The sequence below is a fragment of the Sceloporus undulatus genome, chromosome 2 (assembly GCF_019175285.1).
Source record: "Sceloporus undulatus isolate JIND9_A2432 ecotype Alabama chromosome 2, SceUnd_v1.1, whole genome shotgun sequence".
NCBI lineage: Eukaryota > Metazoa > Chordata > Lepidosauria > Squamata > Phrynosomatidae > Sceloporus > Sceloporus undulatus.
In genome coordinates, this window is record NC_056523.1 from 98,968,974 (window position 1) to 98,986,446 (window position 17,473).

Here is a 17,473-nt window from a genome sequence, read left to right on the forward strand (position 1 = left end):
TTTAAACAGCAATATAATATTAATTGTTTGTGGGGTTTCTTTGTTATGGGGAGGGGGTGTCCTGTATTTTTATCTTTCTTGTTATTTTTTAAATGCTTTAATACTTTTTTAAATTAATAGCTTTTTAATATGACAGCATATTTATTTGGGTTTTAACATACTTATCATCAGGTTTTTAAGCTTTATCTTCTTTTAGCCTTGCTGTATGCCACTTTGGATCCCATTTGGGGAGAAAGGTGGGATTAAAATAAAATAAAATAAATTCCTCTAACGTTGGTTAACCTGTCTGCCAGCTGATACCCAACTCAACCTGCCTTCTGGGAATGCCAAAGATAAAAGAACCCCAATATAGAATGAACTGCTGAGTGGGACTCTATCTGCCATCAGGACAGGACACTGGCTTGTGCCATTAGGAATGAGGAAGTCTTGAAGTTATCCAGCTAGGTTGATGCCTAGTTTATTTAAGGTTCTTTGAGGACCACACTCCCATGGGGGTGGCTAAGCCTACCCAATCTGGAAATTAGATTTGCCCTATGGCATTAATAATAATAATATTTATTTTTATCCTGCCCTTCTACACAAGGCGATCGGGGAGGCTTACAGCATTAAAATATACATGGCAAATCCCCAAATCCCCCCATAAAACACTATTAAATGGTTTACAATATAAAACATAACTTAAAAATAATAAAACAACAACATGCTGACATGCTGAAGACCTACCAGGCTTCCTTCTTTCTAGTCAACTGGTAGACCTCAGTGAATTCCACTTGCTGCTGCAGTGAGCCTAGTCCCTGAACTGGCTAGCATTTGACTAGCTGATTCAAAGAAGTGGGTCTCTCTGCCCATGCTAGCTCACCAATTCCACCAGCTGGGCATCAGCCTACTCCATTCCAGGCCCCCAATGCTACAGGGCACAAAGGAGGATACTTGCTAAGCAGAGAATATAGACATAGCAGAAGCAGAAGCAAGTGTCATGTTGAGGAAGTGAATTACAATGTCTGTGTCATTGATGCAAATTGATCTAAACCAATAGGAATGGTGGATTGGTGCAAATTGATCTAAACCAGTCTTGATTTAGATCAACTGATACAAATTGATCTAAACCAATAGGAATTGTGTTTGCCACAAATATAAAATATACATATGTGGCAAGCACCGTTCCTATTGGTTTAGTAGAGGCACCGATTCCATTATTTTCAGGCAGTTCCCATCAAATTTGAAAAAACAGAACCAAACCCTGTGATCTATAACAAAATGACAAAATGTGGGAAAACTCTTATGCGTTTCTTGCTCACCTCCTTGTTTTTGAGCCCATTCATTGCATTGGCCATTCGTAAGTGTTAGAAGCCTGTGGAAAAATTTCATATTATTAGCAGTGTATATGAACGTTTGTTCTTTAACTGAAAAACAGCTTTTGCAGCATGCAGTTCAGAACAAAAAAGCACCACGGGAAAAGGAACTTTAACATTTTCCCCAGTATTCATTTTTCTACTCCCTTATTAACCCAGCTGCTTCCCTACCACAACTGGATTGTGGATGTGTTTTCACCTTTGTGTAAGTAGCAGTCATCTAATAGCAAAGGGAAACATTAAAACTTCTTACTGAGCCTTTCACTGGGTGCAAGAATTAAGGAAATGTTGTTCCAGGTCAGCTATGAAGATTTTGGCATATTGTGGTACCATGTGTACCATTAAACTGAAGGTGTATGTTCTTATCAAAAGTGAAATAGCTGTGTATGATAACAAAGTGGTTAGGTCTGCTATAGTTCCTGATGTCCATTCTTGTGTGGGATTCTGATAGAGAGTATACATCCAAAGCGGTTAAGATGGTGTTCCTTGGGAGGTTGTGGATGGACTGTAATTTCTGGAAGAAGTCAGTAGTGTCCCTCACATTGCTGAGAGTTTTGGCGGCATATATATGGTTCAGTGGGAGGGAGAATCAGCTACATCAACCCTATTTGTTTTAGTTTCTTTAAATTTGAATACTTGTGCTGTCTTTCTTCTACGAAGTCCTCATATAATCTCACAAACCATTCAGAGCTTAAAAAATAATAATCAAATAGTATTGCAATTAAAATGGCACTGCAATGTTTTAAGAGCAAGTCTAGTGAGGATCGAAGAGCAACTAAAATAAATTGAATCTGATGAGTACCTCCAGCCATCTGATTTCACTTCCAATTCTCCTGAAGTATATATAACCACCAGCTAACACTTTGACTGCTATGTGAGCACAGATGATTTAGTGAAAGGACTTCAGAGCATCAGCTAATTTCTTATAGACTAATAAAATAGTTTCCGGACAATTAATCTCTACTAACCTAGGATGGACCTGAGTCACGCCTCAAAAATTGAATTGCTCTACAAAGATTACAGCTTTAAAAGAAAGGGATTGATGTTCTAACAGGCTCTGCTTGTATTGTTGGTTCCTTATGAAGAAGTAGCCTGATTCTGAGCAGTGGTAAGTCAGATTTTGTTCCATGTGTTACTTAGCATTTTCACTGGGCCTGTTGTTAAGCAGAGTCTTCAGGGAACATATACAGTCAAGGAGGCAGCCCACAACCATTTCTTCTGAGCCCCTCAGTCATTCCCCTTTTGGAGAACAGAACTGTGTGTGTCACTTCAATGTGTCTTGCATTTTTAGTGATGAACTCTGATTACCAGTTTTAATATAAGATACAAATGTCATTGGCATTACTTTCTCTACATGGAATGAAGGGGCAGCCATCTTGTCTTTTGCCTCAAGAAAATATCTTCAGCTCTGAAACAGAATAAATCTATTTCTATTTATTTATTTAATTTCTATTTATTTATTTATACCCTGACTTTCTATCAGTAAGAGAATCAAGGAAGTTTATTTTTTTTTAAAACATAGTAAATTGTATTTATAAAAGTTTTTAAAATAAACAAATGATTGTGCTAAAAAAATACAATTTGGGGCCAGTCAAACGTCTGTTTTCTTTTTTCTTTTTTTGCATGGAGAGATTCACATCTGTGACTCTATTCAAAATTGATTCATCATTCCCCACTACGTTTTAAGGCAGTGAATCTCTCCATGGCATTTAAATTCAGCCTGAAGTTCCCATTCAGCACCATTCTGGATCAAAATGGAGATTTGACTGCATTTCTTGAACACCTGATGTGTGATCCGAATTGATCCGATAGCTTACTCACACTATCGAAGATGCAGATTACTGCAGTTCTTAAAAAAAGAACCACTAAAGGATCTGGTGCCAAATGTACTGGTTTAAATGGGCTTTTGAGTTGCCCCCCCCACATCAAGTACATATGGTGAAAGTCTGAATGACGAGGAATAACCTGGTTATTTCTTAGTGTGAATGGGGCCAAAGTTAAAAGGCCGGTCCAAATAAAAAAAGTCTTTGGAAAGACAGCAGCACCCAATTGAGGCTGTATCCACACTGCAGAAATAATTCGGTTTGACACCACTTTAACTGTTATAGTTTAATGCTATGGCAGCCACTGAGAAGGCTTACTGCTATGTCCTCGGCAAATATTCTTTTGATAGTGGTGTAACCAAGACAAAGCTCTCCACCAAAGATATTAAAATCATTTATAGAAAGATGGTCTTTCAGATAGTAAATACTAAAATCAAGACCCAGCAAATGCAAATGAAAACTATCCAGTCAGGGGGTTTCCGAGCAGACAATGGGTCGTTAATTAGACACCCTGAGGCCTTGCCATTCAACAACAGACCAACACATAGATTAACATGTAAATCACTTCCTCTCAGCCACGGGTCACACAGTATATATGCCACACTCTCTTCCATGCTAGCATTTTCTGAAGATGCCAGCCACAGATGCTGGTGAAACATTGGGAATAAACTCTTCCAGAACATGGCCACATAGCCTAAAGACCCCACAAAAAACTATGGATTCCAGCTGTGCAAGCCTTCTACTTCATTTTGTGGGTTATACAAAACACCTTCAGCTGTATCTTGAGCATTCCTATGTTGCAGGCAAAAGATGTAGGAAAACTGGACATTCTGCTTTCTACCTATAGATCAGTTCTGAAAGGTGTGCTTCTGAGAAGATGATGGTCTTTCATTACCATCACCCAGTTTGTATAATGAACAAGTAATTTTCATTACATGGAAATACGTCTGGCTGGACTTTGGGAACTAGAACATGGAGGAGAGCAGAAATAGCATGTGTGTGGGGTGACAAAGGCCCCATTCCCACTGGAACTTTGGCCCTGGAAAGAACTGGGTAGATTCAGGGGCCCCCTCACAAATCTCTCTGTAAGCAAGTGCCCAATACAAAATGAGGGGCATTTAAACCCGAATGCCCTCTTAGAGAAATTGGGTTTAACAAGAAGGTACCTGGCTGTCAATCAAATTTAGTTCCGCGATGGTCATAGGTGACATTTGCAGCACTCATTGGGGCATCGGAAGTGTGCTTCCCCCTCCTTTTTTTTTAAAGAGCCAGGTGGCAAAGGCGCAATGTGTCAATTAAAAACCTCGTTGTTTGTTGTGTGGGTGTGTGTGTTGTGCATTTGGGTCAGTGCAGGTTAGGATCTGCCCTGGCCCATTTTCCAACCCCAAAATGCAAGCTAATGCCATTCTGCATCCTGTACCCCCCTCCTTGCCACCCAGAATGCCTCAACACATTATAGTAGTAGTAATAATAGTAGTAGTAGTAATAATAATAATAATGACAATAACAATAATAAAGTCCTCACCTCGGAATGCCAGAAAAGGATGCCATGCCATGCATTCTTTAGGCTACCCCTGAATTCCTGAGAGACAGTAGGAAGAGCATGTATCAATTTGCCAATTTGCCAAATTGGAAAGAGAAACACTGTAACATTTGAATTGTAGCATTCATTTGCAAAGGAAAAAAAGTTTTTTGCAAAGTACTCTTTGCAACATTTCCCCTTTGCTGGAAGTGAGGAAATGAAAGGGAAAGTGAACAAGCAGCTAGCCATGTTCTATCTATCTATGTATCTACCTCAAGCAAAAATAATGCATATTTTTCCCCAAAAATAATTTTAAAAAATAAAAAGGGTGAGGGAAGGTGCCTGATGCGAGCTCCGTTCATGCCCTGCCTTTGACCTGAACTGACCCCTTTCCTCCTGCTTACATTCTCTTCAGAGGAGGTTTGCCATTGCCTTCCACTGAGTGACCTGTCAGTTCCAACTAAAGTAGACCCATGGAATCAATTGGAAATAAAAGGGAAATGCAGCGCAGGCATTCTGACTGTAGCATCCGCATATAACATTAATAATAATAATAATAATAATAATAATAATAATAATAATAATAATAATGGCTCTTAAGTTCCAGGAGCAAGAGGAAATGAAAGGGAAATGTAACGCAGGCATTCTGGTTGTAGCATCTGCATATAACACAAATAACAACAACAACAACAACAACAACAACAATAATAAAGGCTCTTAAGTTCCAGGAGCAAGAGGAAATGAAAGTACAGTGGTTCCTCGGGATACGAAATACCCAGGTTACGAAATTTCCGGGATACGAAAAAATCCCATAGGAAATAATTGTTCCGGGTTACGAATGTTTTTTCGGGTTACGAAAAAATTTTTGGTGCTTTTCGGCGCTATTTCACACGAAATCGCGGCTTTTCCCCATTAGCGCCTATGGGTTTTCGGCTTACGAAGGCTTTTCGGGTTACGAAAGCGGCCGCGGAACGAATTAATTTCGTAACCCGAGGCACCACTGTAGCACAAGCACACACACATTCTATGTCACCCAAAAAATCACGCGCATAGATTGTCAAAAATAAAAAGAGAGAGAGGCTCCTTCTGCAGCTTGATTTCCCTACATCTCTCCTCCGGCTTGGCCTTGAAGCCCAATTTCCCTCGGCAATCCTCCTCCTCTTCCTTCCTTCCGACCCTCCCCTCCCTCTGAGCTGTCCTGGCTCTTTCATCCTCCTTCTCCTGCTCCATTATAGAATGCCCTCCAAGGCCCCCTTCTTCCCCCGGCTCCCTCCTCCTCCTCCTCCATCACTTTCTCCAGTCCCCCCGCCCTCCCTCTGACAGCCCTTTGCAGCCCCCGTCAGTCACCCCGATTTCCCCTTTTAGCCTCCTGTCACTCTGCCTCCTGTCAGATTCCCCCTTTTGCATCCAAGCTCTTTCCTCCTCCTTCACTGATGAAGGGGAGGGAATGCTCTGCCCTCTGCCCACCCTCTGACCTAAATCCTTCCCTGAACTTGACCCGATCATGATTGGGGGCAAGTTCATATTCAGCAGAACCCGAGTTTTTTCAAAAGGAACAGCTTTTAACTCGATTCTGAATGTCCTGGGCTAAAGGGCATTTGCCACAGAACTCTTGTTCATGCCTCGAAATGGATTGTGACAGATTCGGAGCAAATATGAACTTCACGTGGAAGAATCGATTCCTGATCTGGAGTAAAATGTAGTATGAATGAGCCCAAAGTAAAATCGCTTCTTACAGGTTAACTAAATGAATACCAGCATGAAAGAAGGAGTTGAGTGTGGGGAGAGAACACGCAGTGGGGATAGGGAAAGGCTGATTAAAAAATCCAGCTGGGCAAAGCTGAATATTTTCCATGAGGGATATATAGAAGGCATTTTCAAAAATTGATCTTAGTCTTTAGATTTAGAGAGTCAAGAGGGCAGCTTGAAGGTAAATGGTTCAACTTAACAAATGCTTATGAACAAGGAGTTGGGTGTATCAGGCCTTGCAGTTGTTGAACTACAGATACCAGCATCCTTTACCATTGGTCATTCTAGCTGGGGTTGAACTCAACTGCATCTGGAGGACCACAAGTTCCCCCACTTCTGTTCTAAAACTAAAGAACAAAAAATGACAGTAAAGGAGAGAGAAGGAGGAAGGGACATAGTGCCAAAGTGAGGAGTTAGGCCTGGGGGGAAGCCAGGGAGGAGCTCGCCAGGTGAGAGTGGCGAGTATAAAGCCGGGCAGCCGGACCTTCCTGACACGCCCCCTTTGCCTCCTCGCCGGTCCACCACCGCCGCCAGAGTTGCGCTTTCTGCCGGGCGGCCTCCTCCCGGGGTGTCGGAGGTGCGCAGCTACACACCGCCCCGGGAGTGCCGCCCACGGACTGAAGGAGCACCGCTGCGCAACTGCGCAGTTGCGCAGCTTTTACCAGGTTAGGGAGGCTGTGGGTTAGCCATAAGAGCAGAGGATGCCTGGGGTGGCTAACCTCTGCTCTTCTAGTTGTCGCAGAGGGGTGGGGGATTATGGATGTGGGGGATGAATGGTCTGGGGAGGAAAGGGATAACATCACTACGAGCAGAGCTCCCATTGAGGTAGTGTGGGGCAGGGGGAGGTATGGCGGTGGGAGAAGGGACTTGCGTTCCAGGGGAAGGAGAGATCGATGCATCATATCTATCTCCCCTTCCTGTCCCCCTCCCAACCTAAGGGACCTGAGGGTCACACCAACCGTGCCACAAACCCTGTCGCTGCTCCTGTGCAATGCCAGGTCGATCAACAACAAGACCCACATCCTCCACGATCTGTTGGAGGACAGTAATTGCGACCTGGCTTGCATTACCGAGACCTGGCTTGGGCCTGAAGGTGATGCTGTGTGGGCTCAGGCCCTGCCTGCCGGGTTCTCGGTGAAGGACCAGCCCAGGTTAGGTGGGCGGGGTGTGTGTGTGGCCTTGATACATAGGAACACCTTGTCCCTCACCAGGAACCACATCCGACAGACGTCCTATAACGAGTGTATTTACCTGACCCTAAAGGCTAGGGACAGTCTAGGGATTCTGTTGGTGTATCGGCCACCCCGTGCGCTAGCGGACTCCCTTAACGAGCTGACACAGCTGGTTGCTGAACTGATGTTGGAGACGCCCAGGCTACTTGTCCTGGGTGACTTCAACATCTCCCTCACGGCCAGCTATGTTCCACCCAGTGCGGCTCGGGAATTCATGGATACCATGGCGGCCATGGGCCTGTCCCAGCTGATTGTGGGTCCTACGCATTGTGCGGGTAATACTCTTGATTTGGTCTTCTGTTCGGATGCGGAAAATCCGTGGGTGGAAATAACCAAAATTTCCCCCCTGTCATGGACGGATCATTTCCTGGTGGAGGCAAATATCAAGGTCCCTACCCAGATCCCCCCCGGGGGTGGCGGACCAGTTAGGATGGTCCACCCTCGAAGGCTGATGGAACCCAAAAGGTTCCAGGAAGCTTTAGAGGGAAACATGGTTGGAAGTGACGGCGATTCTGTTGATGCCCTCACCGGTATCTGGAATACCGGTCTCTCTAGGGCTATACACAGTATCGCTCCCAAGTGCCCTCTCAGGCCCGCTTCCAAACGTAAGCCCTGGTATACGGAAGATCTCCGGGCGAGGAAGCGGGAACTGCGACGGCTAGAGTACCGCTGGCGGAAACACCTCCGCTTAGACGACAAGGCTCTCCTAGACCAACTGTTAGAGGACTACGGAGAGGCGATACGAGCAGCTAAGAACTCGTTCTATGGTGCTCGTGTCGCGTCCGCGGAGTCGCGTCCAGCAGAGTTGTTCAGGGTGATCAGGGAGCTAACTCAGCTCCCTCCTGCCCCGAACCAGATCCTTGATCCTTCTAAGGCCTGCTGCGACAAATTTAATGACTTCTTCGTGGATAAAACCTCTCGGATAAGCGAAGGTCTTAATGCCGGCATTCATGCAGAACCTAGTGTAGGGGTATCCAGAGCCTCCGTGGACTCCATTAAACTGGATCGGTTTGAGTTGGTGAGTACCGATGATGTGGACAAGATCCTCGGAAGTGTTCGGAAGACAACCTGCTCTCTCGATCCCTGTCCCTCGTGGTTAGCGGCCCAGGGGGGGACTGGCGGTAACTCTACTGTTACGCCGGATTATTAATACATCTTTGAGGGAAGGGCAATTTCCATCTGAACTTAAATTGGCTATTGTAAAACCTATACTAAAAAAGCCCTCCCTCGACCCCCTGGTACATAATAATTATCGTCCAGTTTTGCTGCTACCGTTTTTGGAGAAGGTGATTGAGAGGGTGGTTGCAATCCAGCTTCAGGCGGTCTTGGATGAAACGGATTATCTGGACCCATTTCAAACTGGCTTTCGGGCGGGTTACGGGGTTGAGACGGCCATGGTCGCCTTGGTCGATGATCTCCGTCTGGGTATCGACGGGGGAAGCGTGTCCCTGTTGATACTCTTGGACATCTCAGCGGCTTTCGATACCATTGACCATGGTATCCTTCTGGGGCGCCTGGCAGAGGTGGGAATCGGGGGCACTGCGCTCCAGTGGTTCCGGTCCTACCTGTCTGGGAGGTCCCAGATGGTGCAGCTGGGAGACGTGTGCTCCGATGAGAGGGCCCTTAAAACTGGGGTCCCTCAGGGAGCCATTCTGTCTCCCATGCTATTTAACATTTACATGAAACCGCTGGGAGAGATCATCCGGAGACATGGGGCGCGGGGTTATCAGTACGCTGATGACACCCAAATAATCTTCTCTATGTCTCCGACTGATGCAGTGTAATGGGCTGGATGAGGGAAAACCGACTCAAATTGAATCCAGAGAAAAGGGAGGTACTTGTGGTGGGTCCCCCTGGTCCAGGAATGGCGGTAGTTCCACCTCTCCTGAACGGGGCCACGCTCCCTGTGAAGGACTCTGTGCGCAGTCTGGGGGTGCTTCTTGACTCGTCGCTTCACCTAACTGCTCAGGTGAATGCGACGGTCAAGAGCACCTGTTATCAGCTTCGGCTTATTCGCCAGCTGCGCCCATACCTGGCCCAGAGGGATCTTGAAACGGTAGTACACGCTCTGGTAACCTCGAGATTGGATTTCTGCAACGCACTCTACATGGGGCAACCCTTATACCAAACCCGGAAGCTGCAAATGGTACAGAATATGGCAGCCAGGCTGGTCACTGGAACTTCCAGGGCCAGCCATATTACACCGGTGCTTAAAGATCTGCACTGGCTGCCTATTCGCTTCCGGGCACAATATAAGGTGTTGGTAATGACCTATAAAGCCCTAAATGGCTTGGGCCCAGGATACCTGAAGGATCGCCTCTCCCCGTACATTCCGTCCCGCACCCTCAGCACATCTGGGCAGCAACTCCTTAGGGTGCCAGGGGCTAGGCTGTCCTCCACTACGAGGAGGACATTCTCCATCACCGCCCCGGCCCTTTGGAACACGCTGCCCACAGAGCTCCGCTCGACCACCTCCCTGGCCCAATTTAGAAAGGACCTGAAAACCTTTCTTTTCCATCTGGCATTCCCCGATTGAAGTCCAGTGGGCCTCCCTTCCTCTTCTGTGGCAAAGAGGACGGGCTAACGGGGGTTTTATACCGTTGTTGTTTTAATTGTATTGTTGCAATTTTTTGTATTTTATTATGCTGTAAACCGCCCTGATCTGTGGAAGGGCGGTATAAAAATAAAATTTTTATTATTATTTATTATTATTATATTTGGATAGGGTTCTGGTTCTGCAGTCCTCTCCCTTGGCTAGCACTTTGTTGTAAATCCCTGGAAAAGCTGTTCCCTCCTCAGTACCCTCCCCTTGGCTTCATGATCTTCATATTGTTTACAGTTACAGAGCCTTTCATCTGTGAGATAGTAAATAAGAGGGACATAAAAACAAGGGCTGATTACCTTGTGGCATCTCCCAGACTGCCTACACTGATGGAGGCATCAACTGGTTGGGCGAATCAAACATGACCTTGGATTCTGGCTATTTATTCCCCTTCACTCTGCTTGAAGTGCAAGCAATTGGGAGCAATGTGTGCTGGATGGTCCTTAACAAGGGATAATGAATTGCTTGGGTACATGTGGATCAACGTCTCATTTACGTCCAGATGGATTTGCTGAGGGAGGCACTGAGAGCAGTTATCTTGTGTATCTTTTTGGCAGCAGGAGTCCCCACATAATGGGCATGTGTTGTTTTGCTACTTATCTTGATTGACTTTCACGGAAAATGTCATTTTATTGATCAGACAATTTCAACCTCAGGAGCAAAGCTGTTAATGGCCAATCTGCATGAGTGCTCTTTTCACCTCTATCTTTTGGGGAACGTCTGTTTTCCCAGTACCTGTTACAATAACAGCAGGAGAATTCATTGTTCTGAAAGAGAAGCACATCTGGCTAGCTATTATGTCATCATTAAAACTCAATGTACAACAATAATTCTCCTCTATAAAAATATGCCTTCCTTATTGGTCTTTCAAAGAATGATTTAAAAGTGGTCCTTTTGCTGAAATAGCCTCCTTGGAACCAGCTTGCATTCTGACTCACAAATGTAATACGGGTTGGTATGAAGTGCTGTTCTGTACCTTAACAAGGTTTTTCCCACTTTAATCTTATTGTATAATTTGTCTCAAAATGACATAGTTCATTGTTTGGTTGCTATTTTATTTTATTACTTGATTTTATTCTGCATTTTGTGGTTGTTAAACACTGCAACATTATGAACCACTTTGGGATATTTAAGATGAAAAATGATAACAGAAACAGGGAAACAAATTAATACTGTAAGCCAGTCCAAACCTCACACAAAATGACAAAGGGACAGAGCTGGTGAAAGTTACTATTTTGATATGTAACTCCTAGAAGCTGACCAACCAGCATGTTTTTTTGTTGTTAACTGTCTTCAAGTCAACTTCAACTTATGGTAACCCTATGAATGAGTGAGCTACAAGGGGTCATTCAGACTTTTTTTTTTATTGTGATGATGCAAATAAGCCAACTTACACACTCAGGGTTTGTTATTTACACTATTTTTTTAATCGGACTTACATCTCTTCACATCTCTCCATGGCCTGTTGCTCAGATATGCTTGCCAGCCTTGCCAGTGTCCTCTACAAGAAACTGTCCCCAGCCGGGTGTTCTGAGGCAGTGGCATCAATGTCTCCCATTGCTCCCTGGAGCTGCTGGCTGCCAAGAAATGTTGGGATAAGGGGAAAGGAGTAACAGAGAGTCCTCCTCTTCCCTTTACAAAGGGGAAAGACACAGCTGGGTATGCAGGGTTCAGTCCCAGGTCTATTCACGTCTTTATTCACACTGCCGATGATGGAAATCTTTTTTAAATACTTGAGAAAAAAAAAACAAACAGGACTGAGTATCCCGGGTTAAGTAGGGGTTTTCAGCCCTCCCCCAACTGAATTGGGTGCATTTGGGATGCACATGAACAACAAAAATTCAACCCAGATTCACCCAAGATTATTTTCACCATCTCAATAGCCCCAAGTCACTCTGTCATCAACAGCCTTGCAGACATAGAGCCATGGCTTCCCCCATTGAGTCTATCCACCTGGAATGCTGTCTTCTTCCTTTCCTGCTGCCTCCTTCCTTACCAAGCACTGATGTTTTTTTTTTTCTAGTGAGTCAAGTCTTCTCATTGATAAGCCCAAAGTATGACAGTCTCAGTTTCATCATCTTGGCTTCTAGGGAGAGTTCAGTTCTAATCTACAACCCATTTATTGGCCTTTTTAGCAGTCCGTGGGATTCACAGAATCTTCACTAGCACCACACCCAACATAGCACACTGCATTTTTTTTCAACTGTAGTCCAAAATGGTAACTTTTTTAAATTCTGAGAAGACCGAAGGCAGAAAAGTGCCAGCAGTAATGGAGAACCCTTGGAGCTTGATTGTTCTCACATAATCCTGTTGTATTTATGAAAATCTCTAATTGCAAAAGAGAGGCATTCATAATGGAAATGATAACTAGATTTGGGTCACTGTTTATGTCAAAAGGACCCTGCCTGCATAGGCAAAAAGAAACATCTCAATCCAGCTTCTGCACTCTCCTGTTCCAATGACACACAGGCCCAATCTGCACTACATGATGAATCTCCTGGTTACAAAGAGTCTTATTTTACTCTAGATCAGCTCAGAAACCCTGGAGAATCCCCTGGGTGTGCAAACTGTGCACTGGTACAGGAACATAAGGAAGAATACCAGCAGGAGGTTGGATGGGGTGAGGAGGTAGTGCAGGGACGTAGCCAGGATTTTGGGAAGGGGGGGGGTCCAGACTAAGTGCCACCATTTTGAGATGCTAAGAGCCCCCCAAGACACAAAATGTAGGAAAAATGTAGGACACGATGCACGACAAAATGTAGGACAAATTGTAGGATGTTCAAAAATGGAGAACACACCAACTAAAAGCCAAAAACATTAATAAAAAACAATATAAATTTATGTTTCTCAGTCATGCTCAAAATGGAGAACATTTTGACATTCTTCCTGGATAGGAGGTTGGGAGATAGCTTTGTGTGTTAGACTAGGAGGAACTTCCTGAGAGTAAGGGCTGTTCAACAGTGGAACTCCTTCCTCGGAGTGCAGCAGAGTCTCCTTCTTTGGAGGTCTTTAAGCAGAGGCTGGATGGCCATCTGTCAATGGGGATGTTTTGATTGAGAGTTCCTGCATGGCAGAATAAAGGAGTTGGACTGGGTGGCCCTTGCAGTCTCTTCCAACTCTACGATTCTATGACTCTGGAGACCAGGATTAACTGAAAATCTGATTCTCTCCAACAGAGAAGGCTAAATATCTTACATGGTGTCGATGACATGGCTTTGCATCATGTCCAAATTATGCGCGCGTCATAAGGGACACACAGCACTTGTCACACTCTCTCAGCCTAAGGGAAGGTGAAGGCAAATCCCCAAAAACCATTGGGCAAGTCACCATTCTCTCAGCACCTCAGAGGATGGCAAAGTCAACCCTCTCTGAACAAACCTACCAAGAAAACCTCTTGAAGGCACACACTAAACACACCCAAGTCACCAAAACAAGACTCTCTGAACAAACCAAGAAACTCACTAGGCAAGTAAGTCACACACTCTCAGCCTCAAGGAAGAGCTGGACAAAGGCAAACTCTCTGAACAAACTAAGAAGACCCACTAGGGCAAGGAAGTCACACTCTCAGCCTGAAGGAAAAGGCTGGCAAAGCAGGATGTTTTGAAATTCCTCCTGGGCAGAAATGTAGGACATGTCTCTGGATGAAAGGATGATGTCTGGACACCCTGATAAATGGAGATGTGTTTTGACATTGCTCCGGGGCTGAAATGTTGCCGATCCTGGATAAAGGAGGACGTGTGTTTACCACCAAAATGAAGACATTTTTACATTCATCCAGCCAGAAGGTTTGAAACATAGGACACATCCTATAAAAGGAGGACATCTGCTCATCTTACAAAAAATGAGGACTTTGAAATTCCTTCTAGTCAGAAGTCTGAAATGTAGGATGTGTCCTATAGCCATGAGCCAGAAAAGAGCCAAGCCTTGATATCTGGCCCCCAGAACACACTCCAACTCCCAGAATCCATAGCCATGAGCCAGAAAAGAGCCAAGCCTTGATATCTGGACCCCAGAAACATACTCTAACTCCCAGAATTCCATAGCAATGAGCCAGAAAGGAGCCAAGTCTTGTATCTGGACCCCAGAACATACTCAACTCCAGAATTCCATAGCAATGAGCCAGAAAGGAGCCAAGCCTTGATATCTGGACCCCCAGAACATACTCTAACTCCCAGAATTCCATAGCAATGAGCCAGAAAGGAGCCAAGCCTTGATATCTGGACCCCAGAACAGACTCTAACTCCCAGAATTCCATAGCAATGAGCCAGAATAGAGCCAAGCCTCAATATCTGGACACACAGAACATACTCCCAGAATTCCATAGCCCATGAGCCACAAAAGAGTTAAGTCCGCTGCCAAACCTGGTTATTGCTTGAATGTGGATGCATTTTGATGCGGCCTCTTGTCCCTCCCTCCCTCCCTCTCCTCCAGGGCCTTTTGGCTCCTCCCCCTCAGGCCCCGCAAAAAGTTTAGGGGCGGCACTTGCGCTCCTCCTGGCTTTGCCAGGGCCGGGAGGAGAGGAAAGGGTGCTTGTTGGAGCGCCCGTGTGCATGCGCACATCCCCCCCCAAAACACCCGGGAGAGCGCCACCTCTGCTCCTCCTGAAACCTAGAGGAGAGCAAGACTGGCGCTCTCCGTCCCCAGCGTTTTTGGGGCTGTACGCGTGCACACGCATGCTCCAACAAGCGCCCTTTCCTCTCCTCCCGGCCCTGCTCCAACAAGGGCGCCTTTTTCTCCTGGAAGGGGGGGGGGGGCGGACCCCTGAAACCTCCCCCTTAACTAAGTCCCGGCCGTGGTTTTAATGGAGGGGAGGGGGGAGGAAGGAGCTTGAATGCCCCCAGGGCCTGATAGGGGGGGGCTCGACCCCCCCCACCCCCCCCCTGGCTACGTCCTTGGGTAGTGGCCTGAGCTGGGTAAGCCACTGACCTCTTACAGCCTGAAATTTCAATGCATGCTGCAGCGCTTTCACTTTCAAGTTTGCCCAGGTCTTCCAGCTCCATTTTTTAAAACTGACATGCAACTGATCAAACAAGTACAAATTATTACAGTGATATCATCAGTTCAATACACCAACACACAACTGGATGGCTGACACCTCCACAAGTTGTGGGAGCAGAGGAGGAAGAGGGATCTCATGGGGCAAAGATGAAACCTTTGACCTCATAGTTATTTTGGGGCCAAAACACAGTCCAGGATCAACTACAGGAACAACATCAGAACATCAAGCTGTTCAAGAGGGTCATGGAAATTGACGAGGGCCAAGGGACATCAACATAAAGCTGAAGAATGCAAGAAGAAAACCAAGGCCCTTTGGCACAGATATTGAGAAGTGTGCAACCACAATGCTCAGAGCAGTTGTGGCACAACCACTCTGTTTCAAGGAACTGGACAATATTCTCCATGGCGATGCCATCATATATCCCAAGCAAGTGACTTGCAGCACTAGCATCTCATAGGTCCCAGGCAGACAGGCTCCAACCATCCACCAACAGTACCAATGCCCCATGGCAGAGGACTCCAAGAATCTCTTTGGGATCACTCAAGTAATGAGAATAGGATGGAGCTCAGGGATGGGGTGGGGTGCGTGGGTTCCCCAGGCAGAGGCCTGGGGAACACCCTTCTGAGAGCAAGCTCCAGCTGGGCAGGTGCTCAAGAGTTTGCCTCCATGTTTCCAATGCATAGGTGATTTGGAGGACACCCAGGACTCAGATGAGATGTCCATCTACCTCACTCCTGTGGAACTGCTGTTCAACATGTCCCAGTGTGGAGACCTCTGCCACCTGTGTGGGACACCACCACCTTGAATGGCCTCCTCTGATACAGGCTGCCTCAGTAGTCAGCAAGGACAGCCGAGGTGATCTGGCAGCAGTGGACACCAGATATGAGTTGCTGTGGAATGGAGGAGTAGTGGAGAAGGGTACATCCCATCCCACAACTGACAGCAGTCAGCTTCAGGAAGCTGTTGGTGGCTATGGTTGCTGTGAGAGGGAGGAGGGAGAGGAGCAGAATCACATACATGTGACTGCTTGAGAAGCGGAACATGAAGGCAGTAATGGAATAGCAGCAAGATTGAGAGCCTATTGATGGGTTTTGTCCCTCAGTGAAAAGGTGCTCTACAGTAACAAATGGAAAGTAGAAGCAGGATGGTCATGACGATGTGTGTTTATGTCCAAAGACATGGGTTATCCTGTTAAAATCCTACTTTTAAAGCATTGTGTGATGGGTCTTTTGTAAAACTAATGACTCTTAATTACCCATTCAGGATCAAGTCATCTCCAGTATACCTTTTCATCCTAGCCAGGATAGCTCACAACACACTGTTGCTTGAAAAAAATCACTAGTAGGGTGAAGAATGCAGCTAACCTCCTGGGAAAAATGGAAGCCTGCAAGGGGCATGTATGGCAGGGATGATGGGAGGATAGTCTGGCAGATGATGTAATTGCCCCTGTTACCCATAATTTCCTGCTGCAGAGACCCTACAAGCCCTGGCTCCACTTTGCCTGAGTTCACTTCATAAACCAGGCAGTCAAGATCCAAGGCTGCTGGATGTATTCCTATGCCCTGCATCCTCTTGTCTTCCTCCTTCTCTGGATTGCAGGGTAATCATGAAGTACAGCCACCAAGAGTGCGGGGGTATTCTTTCAACAGTAGCATCTGGATCCATTGACAGATGGACCTGCCCTGTGTGATCTCCTCCTCAGTGTTGCTCGCTTCCAGCTGTGTCAAGTGAATTAAAACTGTGGATCTCATCCCTTGTATTCCTGGATGCGGCTTCTCTTTCGTCTCTTCCTACAAGCCCCCTCTCTTCCTTGGCTCTCTCTCTGTGCCAGGGCTAATTCCTGCCAAGAGGCCTCTGCATGTGCTCCTTGCAGGCCTTCCTGGAGCTGATCTGCCTCAGTGACAAGAGATGGGCTTGCTGAGTCACTCTGTACAAACAGAAGCGAAAAGCGAAAGGCAGCAGATTTCCATCTCAAGATGATTACAGTTCCAAACATAGCTGTTGGCTGGCATCCCTCCCATTCTTTTGCTGTGGATAGTGTGAGTGTGTGTGCGCGTGCTCCTGCCCTCCTGAAGGAGAACACACAGCACTACCTGCAACCAAGGAGAAAATTCATTCCTGCCTGCTCATCCCTATTTGTCCTCATTACCTTCCAATCCGATGCTATCTTGGTGCATTTATTAAAATATTCCAA